Source organism: Triturus cristatus, chromosome 10 (assembly GCF_964204655.1).
Source record: "Triturus cristatus chromosome 10, aTriCri1.1, whole genome shotgun sequence".
In the NCBI taxonomy this organism is placed as follows: domain Eukaryota; kingdom Metazoa; phylum Chordata; class Amphibia; order Caudata; family Salamandridae; genus Triturus; species Triturus cristatus.
This window is the reverse complement of record NC_140593.1, coordinates 411392986-411405722: the sequence shown is the minus strand read 5'-3', so window position 1 is coordinate 411405722 and position 12737 is coordinate 411392986. Positions and strand designations below refer to the sequence as shown.

Here is a 12737-nt window from a genome sequence, read left to right as displayed (position 1 = left end):
GAATTATGTACATGCACCAAACAGTTGGTAAGATACCACCATGTAATCAATTAATGAGTGACCACATGGGCCCCGGTAAGTAAAGGAGGCTGGGGAATCCTATGGAAATTTGCCATTTGACATTACTAGGTTGAACATTCTCAAATTATGCAAAAGTAACAGGCCTCATTTATCTGATCTTAAATGATTGGGCAGTAAAGAATCTAGAATGAACCATACTTCCTCCAATTCAAGGTTTGAAAAATACATGACTGCACCATTGGATAATTTGGCATTAAAATCACCCACCATCATAATCCGCCAGCATTCTTCAGTGCTACTTATCCTTTGCACATAAGTACAGATTGAATCAATCAGTGAGTTAGATGCTCTCCCTGGGGGAATATACATGTTTACCAGGAAAAGAAAAACAGCTTGCCCTGATTTATCTTCACCCATCCTCAACTTCACCCCCATACAACACTTTGAGGGATGAATGAAAATCACAGGATCTCATCTTATGGTACAGCTAAGTAAAATAGCTAAACCACCACTAGCTTGCCCTTTTACAGAAGATTTTGCTGCACAACAATATACATAAAAATTCTCAAAAGGAAAATCCTCATCCTTCCAGGTTCCCTGGAGGCAAATTATTTTAGGGTCATATTCTAATAATTTAAGCTTACAATTAGTTTTTCCCACCCCTGCTAAATTCCAGGATAGGATTTTTCCAATTGGCTACCCCCGCAACAAGGGCATTTTTGTTGTTTCTTTTGAGCCTTTCAGGGTACTGGCCACCCAGCTCCACTGGGCCATCTCATCCCCCACAATGGGACTATTGGGCCTTTGAACTTGGGGACCTATAATGTTAATTTCTCTATTTCCTAGATTTCTCCCTACTGGTATTTCAATGTCTTTAGGATTTATAGGGATTATAACACCCATGGGAGAGGAGAAGCGGCTACCTGGCACCTGGTGGGTCTTTACTGAACTTTCAGTCGGAACTGTGCAAGGGTTCATACGAGAGTGCACGTCTATTCCTCTCTTCCTAAAGGAATCTACATTAGCCAATACTAACATTGAAACTACCCCTGACGTGAATGTGACTCTAGTGCTTGGAGGGGCACTCCTCATGTCTAAATAGACCAACTCTAGGTCTTTGCTTGTTACAAGTCACAAGTCCTCTATTTCTGATAGCAACTGAAGAAGGATACTTCTATTCAGTAACATTGAGTCAGTGTCAAACAGGGAAACAAGGAGCAAAGTCGTGTTCACCTGGCCCACACCCGGCCCTATATGCCCTATGGGCCTTTTACCAATCGGCCCCAAGACCGATCCCCTCTCTGACCTAACCCTCTTACTGCTACAAACTGTGATTAAGTCCCCCTCCCCAACTCACCCCTGGCCTGGATCAAACCGTACTGGGAAAGTATCCCATCCACAAGGAGGAAGAGGGGCACCTCCGCTAAATAAACCCTGTTCTAATACAGAGACATATGAATTTAGCAATACATTTCCTGGTATAGGGTCTCTACTTGTTTCGTAATTAGCTAAAGAAGTGTTGCAGAGAAAACTCTGATTCTCAATGTTACCCATGTTGACTTTAGGAGTCCCTCTTTCCTCCTGACCCTCTTGGCTCCGCAGCTTAATCAGCTCCGAGTTCGAGCAGGTCGGGTGATTACCGTTATCTATCCATGCATTATGACCAACATTCAATATAGATTGCCCCAAGGGCCCAGAAACCTTCCTACTTGATGGTGATTTTGTACTATTTAACTCCTCAATTACGGAAGTGAACCACTTTTTTCTCTGTTTCTGTTTAGGGATACGTTGAATCCTGTACTTCTTCTTTCCCCTTCGACTATGTCGGGTATTACTTTCTCTCGGTGGGGCGACCTCCCCTAAGGGTACAGTGACTAATGTATTAGCAGACTCTTCAGTAAACTGTAATTTAATAGAGGGACCTGTCGTGCGTGAGTTGTTTGAGATACTTAAAAAAAAAATAGGGTATACCCGTAATGGGGACGTAACCGGGGTTACTTTTAAATTAAAATTTCCCCCTTGACTAGTAGGCTGGGAACTCTCTCTATGTTGGTTAACTGGGGATGAACTTACCTGGGGACTACCTCTGGGTGGTACACCTATAGAATCCTACTTAACTTCCTGCTCCTCTATCCTAATTCCTCTTTTAAACACCCCGTTACATGTCTGGCATGAGCAGCAATCTATATCAGGGACCTTTGCTAACTAATTTGTTGCATGATTAACTTGATTAAGTTCTTGGATCCCCATTAAAATAGGAGAGAACTTTCAATATATGATCAGAATTTACAGTACTCTTTTCTAACAAAGATAAAATTGATGATAGAATTCTCCCCAGTGCATAAAAAATCTCTAAGGTACTGCGAACATTCGTGATTTCAATTTAAATCAGCACCGACCTCCAGCGTATTGCGGAAAACACCCACACCCACAAGTTTCAATGATCGCGCTGGGAGCTGGTAACAAGGTGAGTGTTCCCTGCCTCTACCCATCCTGATCCCTCTGCTCCCCGGCAAGTTGAATTTCTAGGTGGCGGGAAAAACAGGGAAAAACTTTTGCTGGTCCTTCTCTGCAGCTTCAACACTTCAACACCACTTCAACACCACTTCAACACCACTTCAACACCACTTCAACAACACTTCAACAACACTTCAACAACACTTCAACAACACTTCAACAACACTTCAACAACACTTCAACAACGCCCCTGGCTATAGGTTCTCGGGGTCTCATGAAAGATGATTAAAGCACAAACACAACTACTGTTGCCACCACAGGGCGCCACTTGCTTCCTCAATATCGAGGCGCTTTTGACTTTGACTTTAGCTTTTTGGCTTTTGGCTCTGGGGCTGGCTCCAGGCAGGCAGGCGACACGGACAGGGAGCCCGGCTCCTCCGCCGCTCTCTCCACAGGCCCTCCGGGAGACCCAGCCTCACAACGCCTCACAACGCCTCTCAACGCTCACAGCAGCACCCGCAGTCACCAGCCGTGCCCGGTACAAGCCACTATAACTTACCGAGCTGCATGAGGGAGGCGGCGGAGCGGCGTTGGTGAGGTCAGTGCCCTCAGCTGGGAAGTGCTGCACAGAGTGTGCCGCCAAAAAGCACAGGCCTCAGCGCCTCTCACTGCCTCCAGTTCCCGACTCGCACTTTTTCTCCTCTCTCCGCCGCCCGCAGCTGCAAGCTACAAGCTACAGGGGGCCGCTGGCAGTCCCGGAGCAGCGGGGGCCGAGGGATCTCTATGGGCCTCGATGGAGCTTCACCCTGAGGGCAAACGGGTGAGCGGGTGCCTGGCAAACGGTTGAGACAGGACGACGAGAACAGTGAAGAGCGAAAAGCAGCGGGGCTTCTCCCTCCTTGCGCTCGCTCTCGCACGGAATGCAGCGTCAGCATCTTTGCGGCTAACGCGAAAACCTCGACTGTGGTTCTTCCTTTCGGACACAAAAAATATTGACATTAGAAAATCTTGGATTGAGAATTAAGCCTCTGCTGTGCTTAAATCATTTAGACCAGTGGGTTTTAACCTGGGGTCCGTGAGGCAAACTCTGGGGGTCTGCGATTGCTTAGAAATCAAATAATATTAAAAGAATAATAAAGTATACATAAATAAAGAAGCAACATGTACAAGTGAACTTTTTAAAATGTTCTGTAAATGTGAATGAATTTGAAATTTGATGCTATAAATTAATTTAGTATCCTCAGATTGATTTGTGGGAGAGGTGCATGTGCATCAAACAGAATATAGTAAGGATTATGAGTGGCCTCAATTCAACTTAGAAACACTCCGACCTTCCGTTTTGATTTTAATTATATATTTGTTTGGGAATTAAATACAATATTTAATCATTTCTGTATTTTTTGTCTATTCTTTTGTGGTTCAACTCACCGAAAAAGCTTAGGCCGTGGTACTCGGCTTCCAGTAATGGCTCAGTTGGGGTCCCCGGTTTCCAGTTATGATACAGTCCCCAGGTACTAGTAATGATTAAATGGGCATCTTCAGAAGTCAAAATGTTAAGAATCACTGATTTATACCAGTACTGTTAGTGCGGACCAAAGTGTGGCACTGTAAAACTATAAGCTACACATATTACTGAAACACAATATGCTTCTTCTAAATACATTGGGTAGGCCTTGAAAACAAATACAGCAGCCATCAAACAAAATCCCAACTTGTTTAATTGTGACCACTGAACATCTGGAAATGTGACAGCAAGAGAAACTGTCAAAGTCCAAACACTATACCATTAAAGACCAAAGGAGATTCATCTTCTGTGCATTATTGAGGTTTCCCTGGTAAATCATATATACCGGACATATTATTAGAAACGACTCTGAAAGGAATGAGAATTCCAAAATTATTTACTCATGTTTTTGTATGTGCTATTTAATTATCAATGATATTTACAAAACATGGACCTAGTCACATGGGCAACAAAGGGCTTGAATTCTAACATGAATATGTACCTCAACGAGAGTAACAGTGGAATGGCAAGAAGGTGGAACAAGAAATGTAATTGTTTGATCTTTAGCCGCAGCTTGAATAGGTGGAATTACTAATTCTTCCAAAATAACCCGATATTTGGATTGAATTGGAGTTCTTCTATTAGGTAACTGAAGACTCTGGGGTCTTGGAGGTGAATACCTGGATGGAGGTTTTAGATTTTCTGGTCATTAAGTCATCTACTAGAAGGCTGAATTTGCCTCTAATGCCTCTATCTTCTTCCATGTTGTGGAGTTTGTTGGTCAGGAAGATTGGTAGCCTAAGGTGGATGAATTTATGTGTGAGGCAACTAATATTGAAGTTGATGGGGCTTCACGGGGAAGACAGAGAAAGTGAGGAGTGATGTATTCTAATTTCTCTGTGCCTTTGATGCAACCATATGGAAAATTACTTTGAGAGGGGTTGGGTGGCTCTTAGGGGCCTGCTAATAGAACAGTGCTAATGACAAGGTGTGAGAGAGCTGGGCTTTGTACCACTGTTTGAAGTCAATTACATTAAATCCAATTTAATTTTATTTGGTCATTTTTACCATAGCATATTAAAGTTAAATGGATTTACCAAGGATAAATGCAGTGGGGGAAACAAGCAAGTTAAAGGCAGAGGCAAAATGAAATAATGACTGAAGATGAGAAAGTGCATCTTGAGCAAAAATGGGCCAAAGGGTGTCTAGACATATACCTGAATGAAAGATCTATTTTTTTTTATACCAGTTAGTTCAAGTTGCAAGGAGACTGAGAAAAATATTTCTAGCACATCACTTGTGGCGTAATAATTCTGCAAATAATCTGCAGAGGGAATCATTAGAGTGATCAAGGGGATGCAGATTGTTGTGTCCTTACACCAGTTGACACAGGAAGCCAGGTAGAGTTTCATTGACTTCTTATTAGTTGCATATAAGTCAATACATAAGTCCTTGTTCACGTTGCCAGACATCTCTCCAGCCCTGTTTCCAGCTACTACACCAGCCCCACCAGGAGCAGCCTCCCTGCTGCTCAGCCCATCTCCAACAGTCACCACTCATCCACACAGGCACCCAGGCATTCCATTCATTACAGTCACACCCAACATTCCGTTACCATCTCTCACTCTGGCTGAGCAGCTAGGAGACAGCTAGGCTGGATTACATTCAAAGACACTTAAGAGGATATAACACAGATCTTTAAAATGGCTCCCTTGCAGGAGTCCACATTGTGCCATCAATCCTGGCTCATGTCAGGCTACATATTTCAGTTTTCCCATTGTCATGAAAGCAAATGCTTTATGGTACTATGCAAGTACTTTTGTCTAATGAGTTTTTACCTATATTAGGTAAGCTGCCACTTTTAATGTTATGTAGGAAACTGGTCTTCTTGTAGATATCATCATCTCCTCCTGTCTCCTGATCTGAAATGCTCTCATTAAGCATTGTATTACTTTCAAATTGGTACTAGGTGCAATAGTGCAGGATATGTAGGTGGTCTTATATTTTGGTGTTATGAGAAATACAGATATAGATGTAAGATTTGCACCATCGAGCTCCGAAGTCAGGTTGAGGAGTAGTAGGATTGAGAAGGTATTATTGAAAGTAGGTAGTTTTAGTATATTTGGATATCTGAGTTAATCATTTTTTGGTCTATGACGAAGGCTAGCCATTTGATTGAAAAATGGTTCTATATCTAGGAATGAGAGGTGCTTAAGACATTGTTTTACAGGAGAAGAAATTCTCTAGACTAGAGCAGCAGGAGTACTGTTTTGGTTGGGCTCAATTTTAGATTGAAAAGAACTCATCAATTTTATTAGCTTGCCGAGGAAGACTTTGCATATTATTATATCTGTTGGGCAGTGAGATTTTTTGTGTGTGAAGTAGGGTATCATATAGGGCTGTATATGATGGTTTATTTTATGTCAAATTCCATGACAAACTCATGAAATGACACTTTTAGATCGTTTGGGGTTTGTTTGTAGCTAGCATGAATTTTTTCACAAGAGTGCATACTTCATGTGTATGAGTCTTGCAAAATACCAATAAGAGACCGGTTGTGTAATGCAAAATTTCAAAACTGTTCACAAATTTCATGTAACGTGAGATTTAGAAATTACAAATATTTCACTGTGTAATTAAAATTTTGTGGAGGTCTGCTTTCATAAGCATGTTGATGGATGATGAGTCTGTTTTTCTGTACAAACATCTTCCATCTTTTACAAAAAGTCATTCAGTATTATGGGATTGGCTGCTGGGCTGAAATCTAGGTGGGAAAGCATCGGAAACTACTTTTCGGAGTTGAGACTGCTTTTTCTATATTTTAACCCAGGAAGTTTGGAGAAATGTCTTTGGTTTTGGAAGTCATTAGGATCGTAGCTGTGTTCCTATATTAGGGATGTGATCTGTTCACAATCTAGTTATGAAAGGAATGTTAACAATTTAAAGTGTTAAGGGGCTATTGGGATCTCTGTATGATGGAGCTGCAGATATGACATATTTTTGGAATAGGGATTCAGTGTTACGCTTTTAGGAAGATGAACATTTTGTACAGATTCTTAGCAGTTTCTTTGGATGGGCTTTTTTTGAGAATCGACTTTTAGCTCACTGTGGAATTTTAAAATGTTTTCAGAGAAGAAGTTTGCAAGATTGACCATGCGAGAAGGTTTTGAGGAAAGAGAGATAGGTGTGCAGTAGATTTGAGACAGTGTTTGATGGTTTCAAATAATGCATTTGGTTTGAATGTCTCTTGATCTATCGTTTGATGCATTTGGCTTTGGTGGGGAGAGTCAAATCTTTGTGGATTTTTAAGAAATTGGCTTACTGGTTGAGGGGGTGAAACCCTACTCAATCAGAGACCACAATCCTTGTCAGGCGTAAGTCGCACGCAAACCCTACATTAACCTCTGTTCAATTGTCGGTAGCACACTGGCGAAGCACAATCAGCATAACAGATAGCTGGTGAGTGAATACTCCCTGGAGGAGCGATAGGACAAAGCTGGATGTCTGCCTCTCAGCCTTTCACTCCAACAACATGAGAGCGCGTTGGGGGCCGAGCAGTGGCGGAGCACGTGTTGCATGTTGGGAGAGTCATGGTAGGAGATGGTCCCGCCAGAGAAGTCTGACCAATCACTGATACCAAGCTTGCCCCAGCTTCCACCAGTCTTGTGGAAAATGCGAGTGTGCAGAGATTTTTGTTTGTGATGTTCTTTTCCGTGTTTTCACTTGCGGCTTGGGAGGACTAAACTGTGTATGTAGTGGTGTGAAGCCAGTGTGACCTACCTGAAATGGCTGTGACAATACATGCACAAACTGTGATGGCCACCAGCAGTTAGATTGTATAAATGTGGCATCCATAGTGGAATGGGAAGGCTAGCCAAACATAACGTTAACCAGCACAGAGCAAGTTCTGCTCTCGAGGATAAGCGGTGTGCATCCACACAATGTATCTACTGTTGGGCTAATTGGTTTAGGATATATACATACAATGAGCAACAATCAGTGCTTAATAAATGGTGCACATCTGCGCAAATCCTCGCGACTGCTGTTAGTGAATTTCATTCATGTTGTGCATGTCCACTCATAATCACATTGAGTGCCTTTAAATTATGCCAAAAAGTGGTGCAAATCCACATAATATTACTTATCTGTAACCTGTTGTGTCAAATGAACGGGACTCCGATGAGCAGCTCACATGGGACTGCTCCGGCGAGACGAGAAGGGATGCAGAGCACCGACTTCAGGCAGATGACCACCAAAGTTGCAACAAAGGCTAAATAAATAAAAAAAGTAGTGCGCTGAAACTAAACATAATGCCGATAGTGAAAGGATCCATGTAGCAGGGGCAGTCGCCACGGCAGGAAGAAAACAGCCAAAAGGCAGGACAAATGTAAAGTATTTACTACAGGAATTTCGAAAGGCATACCAAGGAACAAATGAAAAGTGATTGTCGTGGTGAAAGTCCACACAGTAGATACAGCATGTCGAGAGACAGCACATGTGCGCTGCCTAGGCTTGACTTAAAAAGGAAGCTTTGGGCTCGGCAAAAGGTTTATTTTGCCAGGTCAAAATGACAGTTTCAAACTGCACCACAGGGTGCAGTGGCAGGACTGAGACATGTTTAGAGTACTACTCAAGTGCATGGCACAATCAGTGCTACAGGCCTACTAGCAGCATTTAATTTAAGGCCCTGGGTATGCACAGTGACGTTTGACTAGGAACTTACAAGTTTATTAAATATGGTAATTGGGTACAAGCCAATTCTGCCATGTTTCAAGGTGAGAGCACAAGCACTTTCATACTGATTAGCAGTGGTAAAGTGCACATGGCCAGCAAAAACAAATTAATCAAAAAAGTGGAGGATGAAGGCAAATTTTTGGGGGTGACCGTGTAGGGAGGGCCAGGTCCAACATGATTTGTCTCTGCATTTTCAGTTTTTGAAATGATTCAGATATCTGAAGTGTTTTTCCAGATTTTTTTTTCTAGTTTTGTGGTTGCTTATTTGCTGGAATTAAATTCTTTGGTGTTCAACAGGATATACGTTTTATCTTTCAGGGATTTTTGTGCTAGTAGTGGTCATATTATAGATGTTCAAGAATCAATGTACTGAGGGATTTCAGCATCTGAAGCATTGGATTTAAAAATGTTAAGAGTTCTTCAACAGAAATACCTCTTAGAGAGTTTATAAAAAGGATCTTTGGTACTGGTTGGTCTTTTTTGCCGAACTCCCTGAGGCAGTGAAAAATGTTATGGCCTGGGTGTCCTTGTAGCCAAGATTGATGGGTTTATTTTACAATTGATAAGGTCTGGAGGAGTGCAGGTGATAGGCTCACAGGTACTTTTGTAGTGGAGTTGATCTGCAGTTGAAAATTATGACATGTTAAGGGCACACAAGACTTAAGCAGTTGGTGAGTTATTTGGCTGCTGTGAACTGTTTGAAAACTGAGAGTATAGTGTTCACTTTGAAGTTACTACACAATAGTGTGAACAGGGGAATGGTGTCCTAGTACATGGGAAGGATGCCACAGAGAGTGATAAAGAGCAGAATTGGAATGAAGAAGTCATATCAAGGATGGCAGGGGTAGGTGAGAAGAATTATGACAATGAGTGAGTTGTAGTAGTCCACCATCTTAGTACCAACAGGTAAAAATGCAGACAATTGATCAGTGAAGGAAACATGCATATTGAGAGAATGTACATAAATAGAGCTACTAGATATAACGTAAATGTCCAGGCAAAAGACGGGAGTGCCCCTAAAAATGAAGATAGTTACTACTCATGCTGTGTTGGATCAGCAATTATCAGCTGCAAAGGCACTGCAGGGAATCTCCTTACTTGAAGGGGTGGATGTTGAAGAAACTTGGTGACCCTGGTTCACTACAAAAGAAGCTAAGAGAAAGGAGAATGTAAGCTACGGGTCATGCACAATAATGTCTGGAAGGAGACCTGTAAGTAGTAAAGGCAGCATTGAGGGAGTGATTGATCAGGAGTGCTTCACCACATTTTCAGAAAAGTTTTACTAGGCCTTCTGTGACCCACCCTGGGAATAATGATAGGTGATAAGGTGTTGTTGATTGGAGAATCAAGGATCACTGGTGGGGGACTTCAATCTGCTGGTGCCTGTTTAGCTGACAGGAGGTGGTAGAGGAGGTAGGCTCCTCCCAACTGCACCGTGCTACAAAGAGCAGACTGTTTTCCACTGCAAAGCCCGGGCCAAGAGGGTGCCTGTCTTCACCTGTCATCAACAGGAAGAGACAGGGCAGGGCCACACCCCTTTGATTAGACTTTCTCCCAGGCCATGATGTGGTATTTGTAAAGCATATTGCATGACATATTCTTCCTCATTGTATCTGAGCTTATAGCTGAAACACATGTGCTTCCCATTTTCTTTCCCTTTTGTTTTTTGGCTAGCCGCCATTCTTCGATTATGTTCTCAGCCTGTGTCAAATAGGATACTGTTGATCGGTTCTTAGCATGGGTAAGAGCTGAGATGCTGTGATGAATGGTAAAATCAAGTAAGATAGCTAGACATGTGAGTGAAAATGTTACTGTAAATGTAACGTCCTGGCTTTCTTGGGGTTGGGACAAACAGACGACGGACCAGAGAAATGGAGGTTTAAGGATGATTTAATAAACAGATAAACAACTACAGACAACAAAGAATACCGGTACTGGAATCACCAGTTAAAGTACGATACCCATTCACAGCTCGTCTAACCGTCCTCCGCATGCACACCGGACCCGGTATGCTCCAACGGAGGGCACAGTGCTAAGCAGTGGCCGACAATGCCACTCGACCGCTGTGAAGGGTAGTTCCAAGGTTGTGGAATCTACGGGGGGGCACGTGGGAGTCACCCGGCCGGGCTCTCTACCACCTGGGAACAGCCGCTCTACCAGTATCCCCCAGAGTACTGACACAACACAAAGACGCTGGGAACACCTCCTAGTGTGCGTCTCTTGTATCCGGGTTTAAGTGATGATACCCAAGGTGGCGCAGAGAATGGAGGGGAGCAGCCGCTCTACCTATCCCAGTTCTCCTACGAGTGACGATGGCTAAGACGCGGAAACACCTCCGGGATAGCGTCTTAGCTCTAAGCGTGTGTTTACCCAAGGAACGAGGGTTGGGAGCTTCGGCTCGCACCAACCTCGTTTTCTCCAAATTGTCAGGCCGTTGGGAGCTTCGGCTCTACCAACGGGACTTGTGCCCAATGACGTTGAATACGGCTCTCAGAACGGGACAGGACACGGGCAGGAAGCACACGCCAGCACCTCTCCTCCGCTCCTTAGAATGTTCCTTCCGCCGCTCAACTCACCAACGGGTCCGTGTACCTCAACCAGGTACTCCGGCAAAGATCAGAATATCCGACGCCGAGTCCCAGTGATCTTCTCCTTAAGTAGTACTCTCGGCGTTGTATAACCATGACTCTTGAGTTGCATAACATGAAAACTAGGCGTTCCCCTTGGTGTTATGCAACCAGAACTCTTGAGTTGCATAACATGAAAACTAGGCGTTACCCTTGGTGTTATGTAACCAGAACTCTTGAGTTGCATAACATGAAAACTAGGCGTTTCCCTTGGTGTTATGTAACCAGAACTCTTGAGTGGCATAAGGCAATTGTTGCCGGAGGGCATTCTGGGAGTTGTAGTCCGCTCTCCTCCATGCGCACCAGGTTCACGGAAGTGGCATTGTGGGAGGGAATCCATGTGCGGGAGGGGATTCCTGACAGTACATCCCCCTACCATCAGCGCCCCCCATCAGGACCAGCACAGGAAGGATATTGACGATGGAACGACGATACCAGACGAGGAGCGTGAACCCCCGCCGCAGGTTCCCATGACTGCTCCTCGGGTCCGTACCCCTTCCATGCCACCAGATACCATAGTTTGCCCCTGCGCCACTTGGAATCCAAGATACCAGCCACCTCGTACTCCACCTCCGAATCCACAGTCACCGACACCGGCGTACGAGGCCTCACCGCGTTCGCGGGTTTCAAGAGAGAAACGTGGAACACGGGATGGATCCGCAGGGACTGGGGCAGGCACACTTTCACGTTCACCGGGCTGATGCATCGAAGGATCCTATATGGGCCCATGAAGCGGGGATGGAACACGCTACTTTTCTTGAATCTCATGTGCCGAGTAGAGACCCAGACGTAATCTCCAGGTTTGTAGACCGGTCCAGGCCTTCTCCTCCTATCAGAAAAGGCTTTATACGTGGCCTTAGCCCCCTCCAGGGCAACTCGAGAACTCATCAAGGCCTCCTTGATGCGGGCCACCCTCTTGGCTGTTGTCGGCAATCTGTCTTCCCTGACCGGGTGCAGAAACGGCAAGAACCGGGGATGATGGCCGTAGTTACTATAAAAAGGGGAGGCCTTGGTGGAACAATGTGTGGCGTTGTTGTACGCGATATCCGCGATCCAAAGTAGGTCCACCCACTCATCCTTCCCTTGCTCTACAAAACAACGTAGATATTGTTTGAGCGACTGGTTCAGGCGCTCCGTCTGGCCGTCCGTCTGCGGGTGATAACTCGTGGACATGGCAGACTTGACGTGTAACGCCGAACACCAAGTTTTCCAGAAGTGCGACGTGAACTGAGACCCCCTGTCCGACACGATCACGTTGGGTAGGCCATGTAGTCTCACTACATTCTTCAATAACAACGACGCCAGCTCTCCTGCCGAAGGTACCTGTTTGCAAGCGAGGAAGTGCCCCATCTTCGTGAGATAGTCCACCACCACCAGTATGGCCGTCTTTCCTT

The 12737-nt window shown here is 44.3% G+C and overlaps 1 protein-coding gene across 1 annotated transcript in view; it reads right to left on the bottom strand.

Annotated features, from left to right (window-relative positions):
• MYO3A (myosin IIIA) overlaps positions 1-12737 on the bottom strand; it is a 1336625-nt gene that overhangs the window by 122241 nt on the left and 1201647 nt on the right. The gene's annotated exons all lie outside the window — the stretch shown is intronic.